Source organism: Notolabrus celidotus, chromosome 15 (assembly GCF_009762535.1).
Source record: "Notolabrus celidotus isolate fNotCel1 chromosome 15, fNotCel1.pri, whole genome shotgun sequence".
In the NCBI taxonomy this organism is placed as follows: domain Eukaryota; kingdom Metazoa; phylum Chordata; class Actinopteri; order Labriformes; family Labridae; genus Notolabrus; species Notolabrus celidotus.
In genome coordinates this window covers 10,206,028-10,220,580 of record NC_048286.1, presented here as the reverse complement: position 1 = coordinate 10,220,580, position 14,553 = coordinate 10,206,028, and the positions used below count along the sequence as shown (strand labels likewise).

The 14,553-nt window shown below is 38.8% G+C and overlaps 1 protein-coding gene across 1 annotated transcript in view; it reads right to left on the bottom strand.

Moving 5' to 3' along the window:
• Positions 1-14,553, bottom strand: part of LOC117826330 (receptor-type tyrosine-protein phosphatase F-like) — a 462,221-nt gene that overhangs the window by 347,679 nt on the left and 99,989 nt on the right. Inside the window, exon 4 of the mRNA XM_034702308.1 lies at positions 1,360-1,406. The gene's annotated coding sequence lies outside the window, so the exon portion shown is untranslated. The remainder of the gene's footprint in view (positions 1-1,359; positions 1,407-14,553) is intronic.

Below are 14,553 nucleotides of genomic sequence, written 5' to 3'. Positions count from 1 at the left end.
TTTAACCTCAACTCCAACACCTTGAAATGATTTGACCTTGCTGGATTTTGGTAAGTGATAAATGGACTTGTACTAACTTAGTGCTTTTCTAGACATTCTGACCACCTAAAGGGCTTTTACCTTACTCATCACATTCATCCATTCACACCACATTCCCTCACTGATGGCAGATGCTGCTATAAAGTCAGGGACCATCAGTATTAGCTAATCTAGTTCATACAGATTCAAACACTGCTGAACAACAGCAATTTGGGGTTCAGTGTCTTGCACTTCAGACACTTCGGCTTGTGACTGCAGGAGCTGGGATTGAACCGCCAACCTTTCGATTGAGACACGACCGACTCTACCCAGAGAGCAATAGCCGCCCATTTTAAAACTGCAACAAATAATACTTACAGCAAGAAAAAATCCAAAGAATGTTCTTTGAAAGAGAGGGGGGTCATTACTTAAGAGTCAAATTCAAAGATCAGGACAGCAAGGAAAAGTTTTAGTATTTCAATCTGTGGAGGACACTCAATATCGATGCCAAAACAAAATCCAATTCAAGAAGAAGTATAAAGAAATTATTTTCATGGAGGTACAGGGAGGAAAAGGGGCATTTGTAATCATGAGGGGTTTGCTTTGATTGTATGTGCAAATATGAATATAAGAGATCATTTGTTTCGTCTGAATGCATTCATGTCATGACAGAAAATAGACAGTCAATAAAGGGGTAGGATTAAAGAAGTTTTTACTTCTTCCAACTCCTTTTTGCACATGCAAGTTAAAATGTTTCAGTGCTTGCGAGATGGAGTTGATTCATCTGTTTTTTTCTTATTTTTTACTAATGTTTTTTCTATAATTTTTTACATGTTCGAAATTAAGACATCAAATCAGGTATACTTTTGGTTCCTAAAATAGTGCATATATAATCCTAATTCTCCATCTTTTCCTTGATGAGAGATTTCCCATGATCTGTAGTGAAGCAAACTCATCCCTCATTGTAACTTAATTTGCAGACACCGCTCTCTCCTCCAACTCCAGCATCCGTTGAATGACTCATCCTTCATAAATTAAACTAATAGAAAACCAACACTCATTATTAGGCGCTTGAATAACCACAGACTGAACCTGAACGTCTACTTATGTTTGTTTTTTAATTAGAATACATGACCAATGTTCAGCTTTCTTTAGCATGAAGTCTCTGAGGAGGACAGAATTGTCAAAATCAAAGACACATGGGGATTCTTTCCTACAGGAAGACCATCAAAACGTGAGGGAATAAAACAAGGCTAATCAGGTGTTACACAAGCTGAGCTGTCTGGTTCAGTTCGATGTGTTCATAAACAGACTTGTTTAAATGTTCATAATCAAATATACCTTCTCATACAGGCTTTGTTTATGTTTGCTGTGAATCTTGCAACGTCCTGCAAAGTACAGAAAATTCAAGGTTAGCTGCATCTTATAAACACAATAGTGTTTTGAAATGAGACATGAGAAGTGTTTCTCCTGATTATATCAGCTAAGTGGTGATATCTCTATTATCTGCTGTTGTCACTCAGTCCTCGTCAGCAGTTTAAAAATCTTTCAGGACCACACAGAAGAATCTCTGAGAGAAGATTATGGCATTCAGCTGAAGTGCATCACCTCTTTTAAGAAGAAGTGCTTTTTAAAACATTGTTTTAATTGAACTTAAGAGCAACCCATTAGAAAGAAGTTTCCGACATCCGCCTGCTCTGATTAATCACATCCACATTCACAGTCTTCAAAGCACACAGATCTTTGAGGTATATACAGTATATATATATATATATATATATATATATATATATATATATATATATATATATATATATATATGAAACCTGCACTGGATTAATTTCATATTCTAATCTGCAGAGTGGAGCATCAAGGCTAAGAATCTTTGGCTGTCTCCAGCTCTCTGCCCACATTTCAATGACCCCCCGCTGTGAAGGAGAGATTTAAACTGTAATGTGAATCCTTTAGTCTCCCTTTAGTCAATTCTGCTCAATTATACACACAACCTGGGTAAAATTTTTTATGTTGTAATATAATTGAGAGATCATAACTCAGCTGGAAGACGCAGATGGAGATTATGGAGTACCTGACCTTACCTGATGCCTATTGACAGAGCTCCCTTCTTAGGATTGAATTATAGCTTTGCCATTTGTGCCTAGGATTCCATTTTCTAGAGCCATGGGCCATATGTTAATGGATGCTTTTAATTAAATATTTCCAAGTTTTAACTTTTTAAAAGACTTTAAATGACTTCAGCTCCACAGCTGTGGGCAGAGTAATATTTTTTACTGCTCTTGGTGGGATATCTCAGCCACTGGTATCCTTCTGGGCAGGAGAATCAATATCTATCTAATGAGGGCACGTAATATGATAATATTGGGCAATTATCAGTGCAGGGGAATGATTAGTATCAGCGCTGTTAACCTCCCAGCTTCAGCGAGGAAAAAAATGGGCATCTCATGGAATAAATTCAAGAGGGAGACACATAAAAACCCAATGACTCATCTCAGAAGGACCATATCTGACTTTTCTACGAGTAGTTAATGCAGTTATTACAATTTCAGAACATTATGCAACTGACATACTAAAAATCATACACATGGTCACTGTTATTGTTATCAGACTGAATCAGTTAATAAGATAAATCAACTGGACACGGAAACAGTACATGTCTGTGTTGTTTCAATTATTGTCATTCAAGCAATAATAAAAGACACAATTTAATAATGTGGACTTGCGGGGTCTGTGTGAGTCCTTCATAGTTAAACAACCATAGTTACTGTGGAATCTTGATTAATATCCTCTATTATAATCATGCATTTTCTTTAAATATAATCATGTTTTTCTTATTATGCTCATGTATTCTTCTTTTAACAATTATATTCATATGTTTTCCATTTTATATGTTTTATTGAAGAAACCAGCAAATAGTAAGGCATAAGGCCAGAGATCTGTGCAGATCTCTGAATAAAGGTGAGACTGAGGTCAGAGACCCAGCTTCTGCAAGTTCAAGGCAGGTTTAGCCCGGATGTGGTTTCACATCTTCAGCCCACTGCCTTGCAAAAGGCCAAAAGGCCCACCATAGTCTCAGGTTGCAGTTGAATGTGAGCTGAGGGGATTTTTTTGGTAACATGATGATAAACGGTTTGTATTATGATAAATGAGCGCCTTATGATTACATAAATATTCAATGGTAACGATGTACGCTTTCTTAAGATGTTTTTTTTTTGATAACCGCAAGTGTCGTAAGTTGTAGACATATGCTTTTTGTAAACCGCTAGACTGAGGTAATGTCTCTGTTGTTTCCAGAGTACAATGTTCACCTGACATGACCCTTTGCTCACCCTTGATTGCAACTCACCCACACCTGTCACCCCCCCCTTTCTCCCCCTCCCTTTGTCTTTTCTTTATGAACAACTGTATTAAGATGACACGTACACATGTTTCCCCCCCCTCCCTTTCTCCTCCCTTATGTTTGAAGAACTATAAAGTATTGAGCATCTCTGTCATTCGTCGGAGAACTTCAGATGCTCTTGAGTATGCTGTAACTTCTCTCTCATGCTGCATGAATAAACTTTGTGTGTAAATTTTGATACTGAGTTCGAAGCCTTATTTCTGGTCACTGCTCCGCTGGACGATCGCCTCACGGCTGGGTCACCCTACCACATTACCAATGACAATCTATTTGCAGGTTCATATTCAAGGTCTGTTGTATAACTGACGTTTCAATCAGTTGTTATCAAGTAGAGATGACATTGACATTGACTAAAGTGGTCACCCTAGTAAGCTAGTAAGCACCAGAATTAGCCGGTTTAATGAATTATCAATAGATATTTTTATTAAGTGTGCACATCCGAGTTGTGTCTATGCCGTAATGAAGGTACCTGCCACTAGCTGAGGCTGTTGCTCTTTCTGGTGGCTGCTGCTATAATGTATTTCAGCATGGTTTGACCTACTAAATAGAGTTAACGTTGTTTGTAGGTTGTGTCTGGTTAAAGTGGCAAATAACTACTTGATCAGAGCAATGAGTAACCAGCACAGACATAATAATAATAATAATACGGGGCGCTGGTGGCCTAGCGGTCTAAGCGGCCCACATATAGAGGCTATAGTCCTCGTCGCAGGGGTTGCCGGTTCGATTCCCGGCTGGTCAACCATTTCCTGCATGTCTTCCCCCGCTCTCTGCTCCCCACATTTCCTGTCTCTCTTCACTATCCTATCAAATAAAGGCAAAAAGCCCCAAAAATATAACTTAAAAAAAATAAAAAATAAAAAATAAAATAATAATAATAATAATAATAATAATACATTTTATTTAAAGGCGCCTTTCTCTGCACTCAAGGACACCGCACAGATAGAAATATATACATACACGAATTCACATTAAAGGAAACAAAATCAGAGTCAGAAATGAAAACAATATAAACTAACAAGGGGTAAGAAAAAAATAGAAACAATAACAAAATGACAGTGCAATTGGAGTCAGACAGAGTAAGCGGTTTTGAACAGATATGTTTTGAGTTGTGATTTGAGATGGGGGAAAGAATCTGTGTTTCTGAGTTGAGGTGGCAATGAGTTCCAGAGACGGGGAGCAGAGCGGCTGAATGCTCGGCTCCCCATAGTGGTGAGACGGGCGGAGGGGACAGACAGGTGTATGGAGGAAGAGGATCTAAGGGAGCGGGAGGGAGTGGGAACATGGAGGAGGTCGGACAGATATGGGGGGGGCGAGGTTGTGGATGGTCTTGAATGTCAACAGAAGGACTTTGAACTGAATGCGGAACTGAACAGGGAGCCAGTGGAGCTGTTGGAGGACAGGAGTGATGTGGTGGATGGAGGGGGTTCGGGCAATGATACGGGCAGCTGAATTCTGGACCAGTTGGAGTTTATGGAGGGATTTGTGAGGGAGGCCGAAGAGGAGAGAGTTGCAGTAGTCCAGACGGGAAGTGACAAGGCTGTGGACAAGGATGGCGGCAGTGTGGGGGGTGAGGGAGGGGCGAAGACGATTGTTGTTACGAAGATGGAAGTAGGCAGTCCGGGTGATGTTATTGATGTGTGATTGAAAGGATAATGTGCTGTCAAGGATGACACCCAGACTCTTAACCTGGGGGGAGGGTGAGACGGAGGAGTTATCAATGGTGAGTGAGAAACTATTGGATTTGGATAGAGTGGATTTGCACACGTTAACCTGCGAGGAGGACTGAAGGCTGGTGTTGCTAGCTCTGCTAGTGGTAGTCACACTCGGCAAACCAATGTGACATCATTTACCTGCAGACTCTGTGAACCAGTGTTTAGCCATGTTAAATATGTTATGCTTAATATCGACTGTTTTTATGAGTGTTTTCTTACCTTAAGATTAATCGGTTATTCAGAATATCTATTTCTATTTCAATGGCTTGGAAATTAGTTGCTTAAGGGCATTGAAATAAAAATATTAGAAATATAGAAAGTGCAAAATTAAAATAGTTGTGTCATATACAGTAGTTCTAGTTTAAGAATGTATTTAGAAAATATATCAGAGGAAAGTTACCTATCATAACTTTAATGAAATGTAGTATACTGTATTTCATCATAGATCAGTTTTGACATTCACCAAAGTAGTCTGACAAATCCAAGCAGTTCATATACTGTAAAACCTAGTCCCTGAACTCTTAACTGTACTGGCTAACATTCGTTGGGTTTGCTCAGCTCTAGTTGCTATAATATACAAGCTAGGCAGTAGTAGTTTTTGCCCTTCTAGAGCCTTCTGTTTAGGTCACAAACCTAGTGTTCCAGTGAATAATTGACATTTTGAATACTGATTAGACAGTATTTACCACAAATTGGTAAACTGAAATGTTGAAACCACAGGAAACAAGTAAGATGACCTTTAGTTGCCCAATAATGAAATCCAATGTAACTTGAATGATCTGAACCAGCTGTGTAAATGATGTGAAAACGAAGTCAGTGAAACGCAGCATATAGAAAACATGCATTACTGCAATTTATTGTTACCCTATTTCTTTAAACAATCTCATTGGCTGTTGCTGATATCTCTACAATAACCCAACAAAAGCTGACACTGTCAGGTCTCTGACGTACCAGCAGGGCTCTAAAATTGGCTCAAGGAGGGTGATAATGATTCTAAAAGCAATACATGTTAGAAGAACATGACCTTGTGGAAGAGCAGCACTACAGCATGCTGATACAATAAATGCTTTCCAAGTGAACTGGAAAAGGAGTGGGGGTATCCATAAACCTTGCACTCATCCTCTCACTGCAGATGGCCACCTAAATACATAAATGGCCGCCTATTTTGTGTGCTCACATAAACCTCTCCCTGACATCCCCCCTCATGGGTGACAGCCAAGCAGACCATATCACTCAGAGCCTCTGTATCCTGTTGGGCTTAGATGACTGATAACTATCTCCAATTTCCACAGGGCTTCTCAGATCTTCCCTTGGATTGGCCATGATTGGATAAGTGGTGGAGAATATGATCAACAGTCTCTCTTTACCAATAATGTCTTGCAGTGAAATAAAAGAATTGCAGGTAGGACCTCTCCCCTGTGATAAACCTCTGCCATAAAAGGCTCTCTCATCGGGTAATTAATCTTACAGGGGGCTGGTTAAATTTCATTCTGGTGCTCTGGTTCAAACGGAAGAATCCACTGAGATTACTGACCTCAGCAGTTTTTGTACAACAGTGGCTCTTCCGCTGTCTTCTTCATAACACGGTTGCTGAGTCTGGCTCTATAAAGTAAAGGAAACTGACAATATTCAGAGAGAGAAATAGTGAATAAGTTGTTTTGCTGACCCAAAGACTTCCACTGTTTCCAAGAGATGGAGGAAAAAGTTTCCCTTTTATCACTAGTCAGTGAACATCATGCTGGGAAATGAAGCTGTGCTGCGCTCGAGCCATTTTCGCAAGTTGCCTTTCATTCATTATTCACTGCGGTTATAAAAGTGTAAAATGACTGCTGCTTGCCAATAACAATCTCTTCAGCATTTTCACACAGCAGCACTTATCCTTTCACCTCTCTCTAACCGGGGTTCAACTGTCTGCTCTAAAATAGCTGCTGCATCACGCTGGGCTCGAAGTGCCACAATTTTCTACATGGAGGTGTCTGGTGCCACTTTAGCGTTCACACCCTCTCTCTCAAAGTCAGGGTACGCTTCAACCAGCTCCCAGCGAAGGGACGAGCCAACAGGTCACAGTCAAACGTCCTTCTGTTTATCCAGGCATTGTGCGACCACTGTGTGACCGCTGAGCCGGCCTGAACCATGGGCGCACTGTTGAGCTGCAGAGCAAAGCAAAGTCACTCATGTGCAGGGCAAGGGTTGTTCCAACTTTCCTGAACGCCTGCTAGTTTAAAACCAAAAGTTTTCTGCTTTTAAGAATAATATCAGTGAGGTTCTCTCAGATGTTCTGATTAACCATGCGATAGTGAAATTACACTCAGATTTTTAAATAAATGGTACAAATCATGACCTAATAAACTAATGTTTTCCTATAATGAATTGATGTATCCATATCTTAAACAAGCACTTTACACTTTGCTAAAATGTACGTGTGAAAAACTGGTTCCAAAAAAGAACTCTAAAAATATTATTATTTAAAATATGAATAATAATTAGTAATATTCAATTACTTTATGTAGTGTATGAAGACACTAAATACTTGGGCAGCTTAATGTATTTGTAGTCATAAATACAATATTACTTTGTGTAACAAAGAGCATACAGCACATCAGAGAATAGACGACACAACTGCTCCCCCAAAGTGAAGCCAAAATATCTAGAGCTCCCCCTGGTGACTTACTGCAGTATAGATCTTAAACAAGTCAGTTCTTATCATGCTGATTTATATGCAAGCGTTCATTTCTAGGGAAATTTACTTCTGATTATTCTGAGATATTTCATTATGATAAGGAGGTGTGACCACATGATTGACAGCTCTGTTGCCAAATGCAGGGTCACACAGTGTTGACTGGATAAGTAGAGGAGGAACGAACAGAGCAAACATAACAAACATTGAATCAGTCATTAAACTTTCCATAACCATGAGTGTCTGCTTCAAACCAAGACAGTTTTCTATTCTGCTGTGGACTGTAGAGACCTGCAGGATCTTTTACATATTATTGGTAAGTTAAATATTTGTTCTGGTAAGCAGATGGAGCGTGCCGTAAATAGTAATACAAAGTCAATGTTGCAAAATGGTCAAAAAAAAGAGGGAGAAGCTTTGTACAAAAAAGGTTTTTTTTTATACGTGTAATGCACACTGGCTACTAAAAGGGGATCCGGGTCTTTAATTGGGACAGGCTTTTATTGGAAGTTTCACAATATGTATAAACAGTTAATGATTCAGACAAGAAGGACAGGGGTAAGAAAATTGAAGTAGCCAAAGATTATGGTGTAAATCAGACCTGGGCTGCAGTGATAAGGACGCTGCTAATGTCTGCAAGATCACAGTAAAATAATCAAATTGATCTGTGTAAAAAATTTCGATGGTACGTAAGTGGTGTGCCAGTCAGAGTTTTTCCAACACAGCGTACTCTGACTGCACCATGTCAACTGATTTTTTCCATAATGTTAGAGATGAAGGTATAATACTTTACTGAATGAAATCTGAACATTCTTTATGCTCTTTCTCTCTGTCATTTATTATGTTAGACTGAGTTTTCCACAGTGACTAACATTGCTTGCCACAGAAAAATCTGCCCCTGTGTTACCCTAAACATCAATTGAAAAATGTGTTTTATTATGTGAAATATTTTTCTGTTGGTCTTAATATTATTTTCCAGAGACAAGAATTTCAATTACACATACCCATCATTATCATTTATAAATATCAAGTACTAAGGCTTTTCTAAACAGCAGTTTTTAAACCAGGATGTCTTTAATCTTCAAAGCTGAGTTTTTGTTCATGCTCATTTGTAATTATTTGACATGTTTCTGTAGGACTGATAATGTCATTTCAAAGCCTCTATCATTCAGAAGATCCTACCTAACTTAACGAACAACAGTTTATTTCAAAAGAGGAGTTGAGGACTTCAAAGTGTCAAAGTAAAAGTAAGGGCAAGAGAAAGAAAGCAAACAAAAGAGGAAAACAGTTGAAGACACAGAGCTAAACGTTGCAGAAAAGGCTTATGGAGGGGTTGCAGATAATGCACAGCCGACCCCCCATTCCAGGTAATACAAGACACAATTGGACCGGCTTTCCACAGAGGGGAATCCATTCATCTCGCAGCATCAATTATTCATTTCGCTCGCTCTCTCTTCGGCACGGTTACAAGACAAAAGCTTTCTGTTGGAATTGCGGCTGAAATAGGAGGAAAGCTCTTCCCCTCAGTCTGACAGCCTCAAACAAAACATGTGTAGAGGTGACTCTGTAACAGACTCACTATGGTGAGGACATGATTGGCTGAGATTTTATACAAACAGATTATCAAGTCTTAGTAATGAAAAAGAAAAAAAAAAAAGAAGGAAAAAAAGCAACTTTACAAAGGAAATGTAAAAATAGAAATTTCAATACACTCTTTTTTTACATCAGCGAGAGAACGCCAAGAGCTTAAAATATTAAGTCGATGCTAATCTCTCCAAACAGATCAGAAGGTATAACCCACAGTGGGCGGATATTATTCATGAGTGATAATGACTGCTCATGTTAATCATGTAGGGTCAGAAAAGTATGGTTTTATTTTATTTTACTGTATGCGTGACATCAACCGATCATTAATAATGATGCACCACACTGCATAAGGACTAACAGTCAGATACATATACAATATGCTAATATCTGATGTAATTGTCCTTCCACTGCCACTGGTCATTATAGAGACACGAGTCAGCCCTCATCAGGCTGATCCTGCTGTTGCTGTTCACATAATTAACACACTCTTGCTGGATAATCCTTAATTATTTGCCAGTGAACTAGATGATACTCATTTATTGTTGTTATGGAAGAGCTGTAGAGACTGATCACAGGATCAAGAAATCGCTGATAATCAGTCCAGAGCGAGAAATAAAGTTAATTCCTAATTTAATTGGCATTTCAGACAGAAAGGAATTAATCCATATTAGCTTATTTCTTGCAGGGGGAACTTTGTGAAGGCTACTCAAGGTCACTTTCTTCCAGCGATGTGCCATGCCTCCAACTGCTTTCATGGGCTTAACTGCCCTTTCAATTAAAATCCCCTCATTAAAGCTGATGGAAGATCTTTGACTGCACTGTTTATACTGTAGTGGAGGAAAGCAGCGATAATGACTTCTGCTTACAGGACAATAAGAGAAGATGGCAAAGGTTGTAAACTAAAACAATACCAGATATATCAGATAGAGAGCAGGTATGGTTATCTGGTACAGAAAAACAATATATCTGTGATAGAATGCAGCTTTATCTGTACCACACATATTGCTGCATTAAAACAGACCCACTGTATTCGGTCCAGTAACAACTTATCACCAGTAAAGAACATCAATACTAAAGATTTCTGTAAAACCAATGTAGGGCACTAACCAATGATTTTTTCATTACCTATTAGTCTTCCCATTATTTTCTCAATAAATCGGTTGATTGTTTTGTCTTTAAGCTGCAAAAATTATTCAGCTCAGGATGGTTTCTTCAACCGTCCTGTTCTTTTCTACCCAAAGGTCACACATTTGAGAAAACACGCCATGTCATTTTAAAGGCCAGCAAATGGTTTACATTTTTTCAGTAATACACTGCATACAGTTATTTGACTGTGGATAAAAATGCATATTAATCTTCTGATTATTCATCCCAATAATCGTTACAGCTCTAGTTCAAATACAAAGGTTTTTTTCGTCTATTACCATAATCTCAAATTCTTACTTTATACAGCATCTTTGGATGGCAACTACATAATGGTTAAAGTCTGGTTGGCTGGTTGGCTTGTTGGCTGATTGGCTGATTGGCTGATTGGTTGGTTGGTTGGTTGGTCTGCTGGTTAATTGGTTGGCTAGTTAATTGGTAAGTTTGTTGATTGATTGGTTGGTTGATTGGCTAGTTAATTGATTGGGTGGCAGATTTGGTTGGCTGACTGGTTGGTTGGTTGATTGGTTGGCTGGTTCGTTCGTGTGGTTAGACTAAAAAATAAAACCTTTGAGAGATAGGGTTTGCTTAAGGAAACTAAGGATGCTTTCACACCTGTAGCTTGCTTGTTTCATTCCTATTCAGATGATAAAATTATACATTGTTGCAATTTCCTTTGTGTTTTTTTGTGTTCACACTGCAATATTGTAGAGAGGGCCAAGGCAAACATAATTACTGGGCTACCCCTAAGTCATTAAGTCAGCCTCCTTTTCACACTGCATAAGGGAAATAAATGCCATTTTTACTAGTCCTCCATGATGCCAATTAATGTTAGCCATTTAGCCTACAGATAATTGAGCCATGGGTTGACTTGGGGCATCAGAGTACAATCGCTGAGTTCATATATGTCCAAACAGACATGCTACGGAGGGAAATTCCCCTATTTAAAACAACTTCTCCAAACAATCCAGATGTAAAAGCACCCTGAAACCTTTTCATTTATTTGTACAGGTTGGTACATTACCCTGGTTATGGAATTATATTTGTTCTTTGGATTTGTTGCCAATAGTCAACTGTTCAGATCTCCGATGGAAATAAAAGTAGAGCGAAGATCTCTTTAGATGTGACCACGATGAGCAATAACAAATAATATTTTTCTTTGGTTTTAGCTGAACTGAAACCTGTGTTGAGCTGTGAGCTGTCAATGCATGGTTTGGTGGCACCAGGTCAGGCTCCAATCACAAAGCTTGAGAGAGTCGACACCTCGGGAGACAAGTGAAGACGTGCCGAGAACACGGGCTCAGACAAGCTCACATGCTTTTTCTGGCACCAGCAGCCAATGCCTCTCTGTATCTGTTGTGGCCTGTTCACCTACAATAGTGTTGAGTGGTTCCCTTGGATGCAAAAATAAAAAAATTTTCAAGCACTATCTGTGCAGCAAGAAGCAAGTTTTAATATTGGTTTGTTATAAGAGCACGACCGCAGCCTTTGGCAATTAAGACATCCCACTAAACATGGTCCTCCTTACCCAGCATGACCTCCACGACCTTAGCTTTTACTGCAGTAAGGGGGACACCAGTCCTTTGTGCTGACTTGGTGCTGAATATACAACTATTCACTTTTTTATTCTTTGTAGGAATCAATCAATCAATCAATCAATCAATCAATCAATCAATCAATCAATCAATCAATCAATCAATCAATCAATCAAACTACCTTTATTTATACTTGAGAGATCATTGAGGGGCAACCCTCATTTACAATCATATCGAGTCATTTACAGTGACATTTAAAAAACAAACAACAAACAAACAACAACACTGCATCAAGAGTAACAAAGTCATCAAATAGGATACTTTTTTTGATTTGGTTATAAAAACAATTATAAGATCAAATAAAATAATAAAAATAAAAGGAGGTGTCGGAGATTGACTATAAAAGCACTAAAATAGGAAGGGCCGGTGGTTAAAATGATACAATAAATATACACCTATACCTAGCTAAAACAGTTGCAGAGCGGGGTTGAAAGGTTAAAAATTAAGATTCTGAATTGTCCAAAAGGTAAAAGGGCATTTAATTCAAGATGTTGCTGCAACTTGTTCCAGGAGTCAGGAGCAGAGAAACAAAAAGCAGTTTTTCCCAGTTCTGACCGAACTCGAGGAACATGCAAAAGTAGCTGGTTTGAGGTGCGAGTCTGATATAAACGGTCTGGGTAATGAAGAAGTTCAGTAAGGTAGATTGGTAATTTTCCTAAAACAGGTTTATAGATAAAAAGATTCCAATGGATATTGCTTCTTTCATGGAGAGAGGCCAGCCAACCTTTTTGTACAGAATGCAACGATGTGTGTGAAAGGGGTCACCTGTATTAAATCGTAACGCAGAGTGATTAATGGAGTCAAGGCGTTTGAGGGTTGAGGGTGGCGCATTTCTGTAGATTATGTCCCCATAATCCAAGACTGACATAAAAAGAGCCTCCAAAACCCTCTTTCTACAAAACATTGGAAGATTATTAATATGTAAATCAAATTTGAGTATAACTGACAAATGTATTTCTTACTACATTTCAAATGCAAAACGTTTTTTGTTTAAGACAACACACTGCACTGTGAAATTAATCCATCTATAATGAAGAATGAGCTCAACTGCAAACAACACACACACACACTGTTTAAATCAATTGAAACATTTAAAAAATGTGGACTCTAGAGATAGATCTTAATAAGTTTTGTTCTTTCATCATCCCAAATGTTTAAAATAATGTAAAAACCCATAGAAATGCATCATTTGGTTCATGGTAAAGGTGCATTTCATTAACTCTCCTGTCTCTCTGTGTAACATAGACCGTGAATGTTTCATCAGTGAGTGAAGAATGTTAACTACTGTTTAATTTGCCATTGTCTCCCACAACTTGTATATAAAGCTGTCCCCCTTTTAATTGTCTTTGATGAAGTTGCTGTAAGATAGATTTTTGTGCTTGCAAAGTCAAAAGGTCAAAAAGTATGGAGCATATGTGCTTCGTATTTTGAGGTGTGTGTCTGTTTAGCAACCAAACTTGCAGGTTGTATAAATTCTGAGTGAGAAGACTTTTGGTCCCAAAGTTTGTTCTTAAGACGGCACTTTCCTCCAGATCCAGGAAACTTTTATAGGGGAAGTAGTGCTGCCAAGAAGCGGGCTTCTTTACAGACTACAGTCAGGGAAGCAACGTCTGTTGTTCAAAGTTATTTCAAAAGAGAACATGAATAACGATCTTCAGCCTTACCCCGCAAGATAAGCACTGATAGACACTGATGACAAAGCTACAAAGGCAAAAGGTAAATTAGCCCACACAGAGGTAGGTTAAAAACTCATCCCTGTATATGTGTATGCAACAGTGGACATAAGAAGGAGATGAGGAACCGTCTAACACTGCGCATATTTTCACGATATATATATATAGTCTAAACTTCTTCTTTTCTAATTCATTATGAATTATTTAAAGGCTTCATCTCCTTTTCCAGCTTCTTTCTCTCTCTGGTTTCCAAGGCGGTTTACCAAAGCCAGGCTGGATTGAAAGAGGAGTCAGGTCAAAATGCTTTTCTATCCAAATGTGAGAATCCTAGCAACAAGGAGGCTGGCACTGCAGCCATCTTACACTCCAAAGTCTCTCTGATGACGGGAGGCTGTTAATTCTGCACTTACATTAGTAGAGGAACATTAATCCTGATGGATTTACATGCACTAGCCATCACTAGTGGTTCATCCTAGTAAGAGAAAGAGAAACCTGAGAGATTCTTGAGTTCAAAAATGTTTTAATCAGCTCCGGAGTGACAGGTCTTTTCTCTGCTGCCTGAGCTGCAGACTATTAGGCTCTTTCTCAGATACATGTCAGTAAGGTGTATTTCAGGACTCATCAACACATCTCCTCCATCCAGGTTAGAGGATCACACTTTCCGTATAGACCCCGCACCCACTTCAATTAGTGACCTCCACAGGCTTCTCCGTGCAGAGTGGTGAGATTTTCTTCA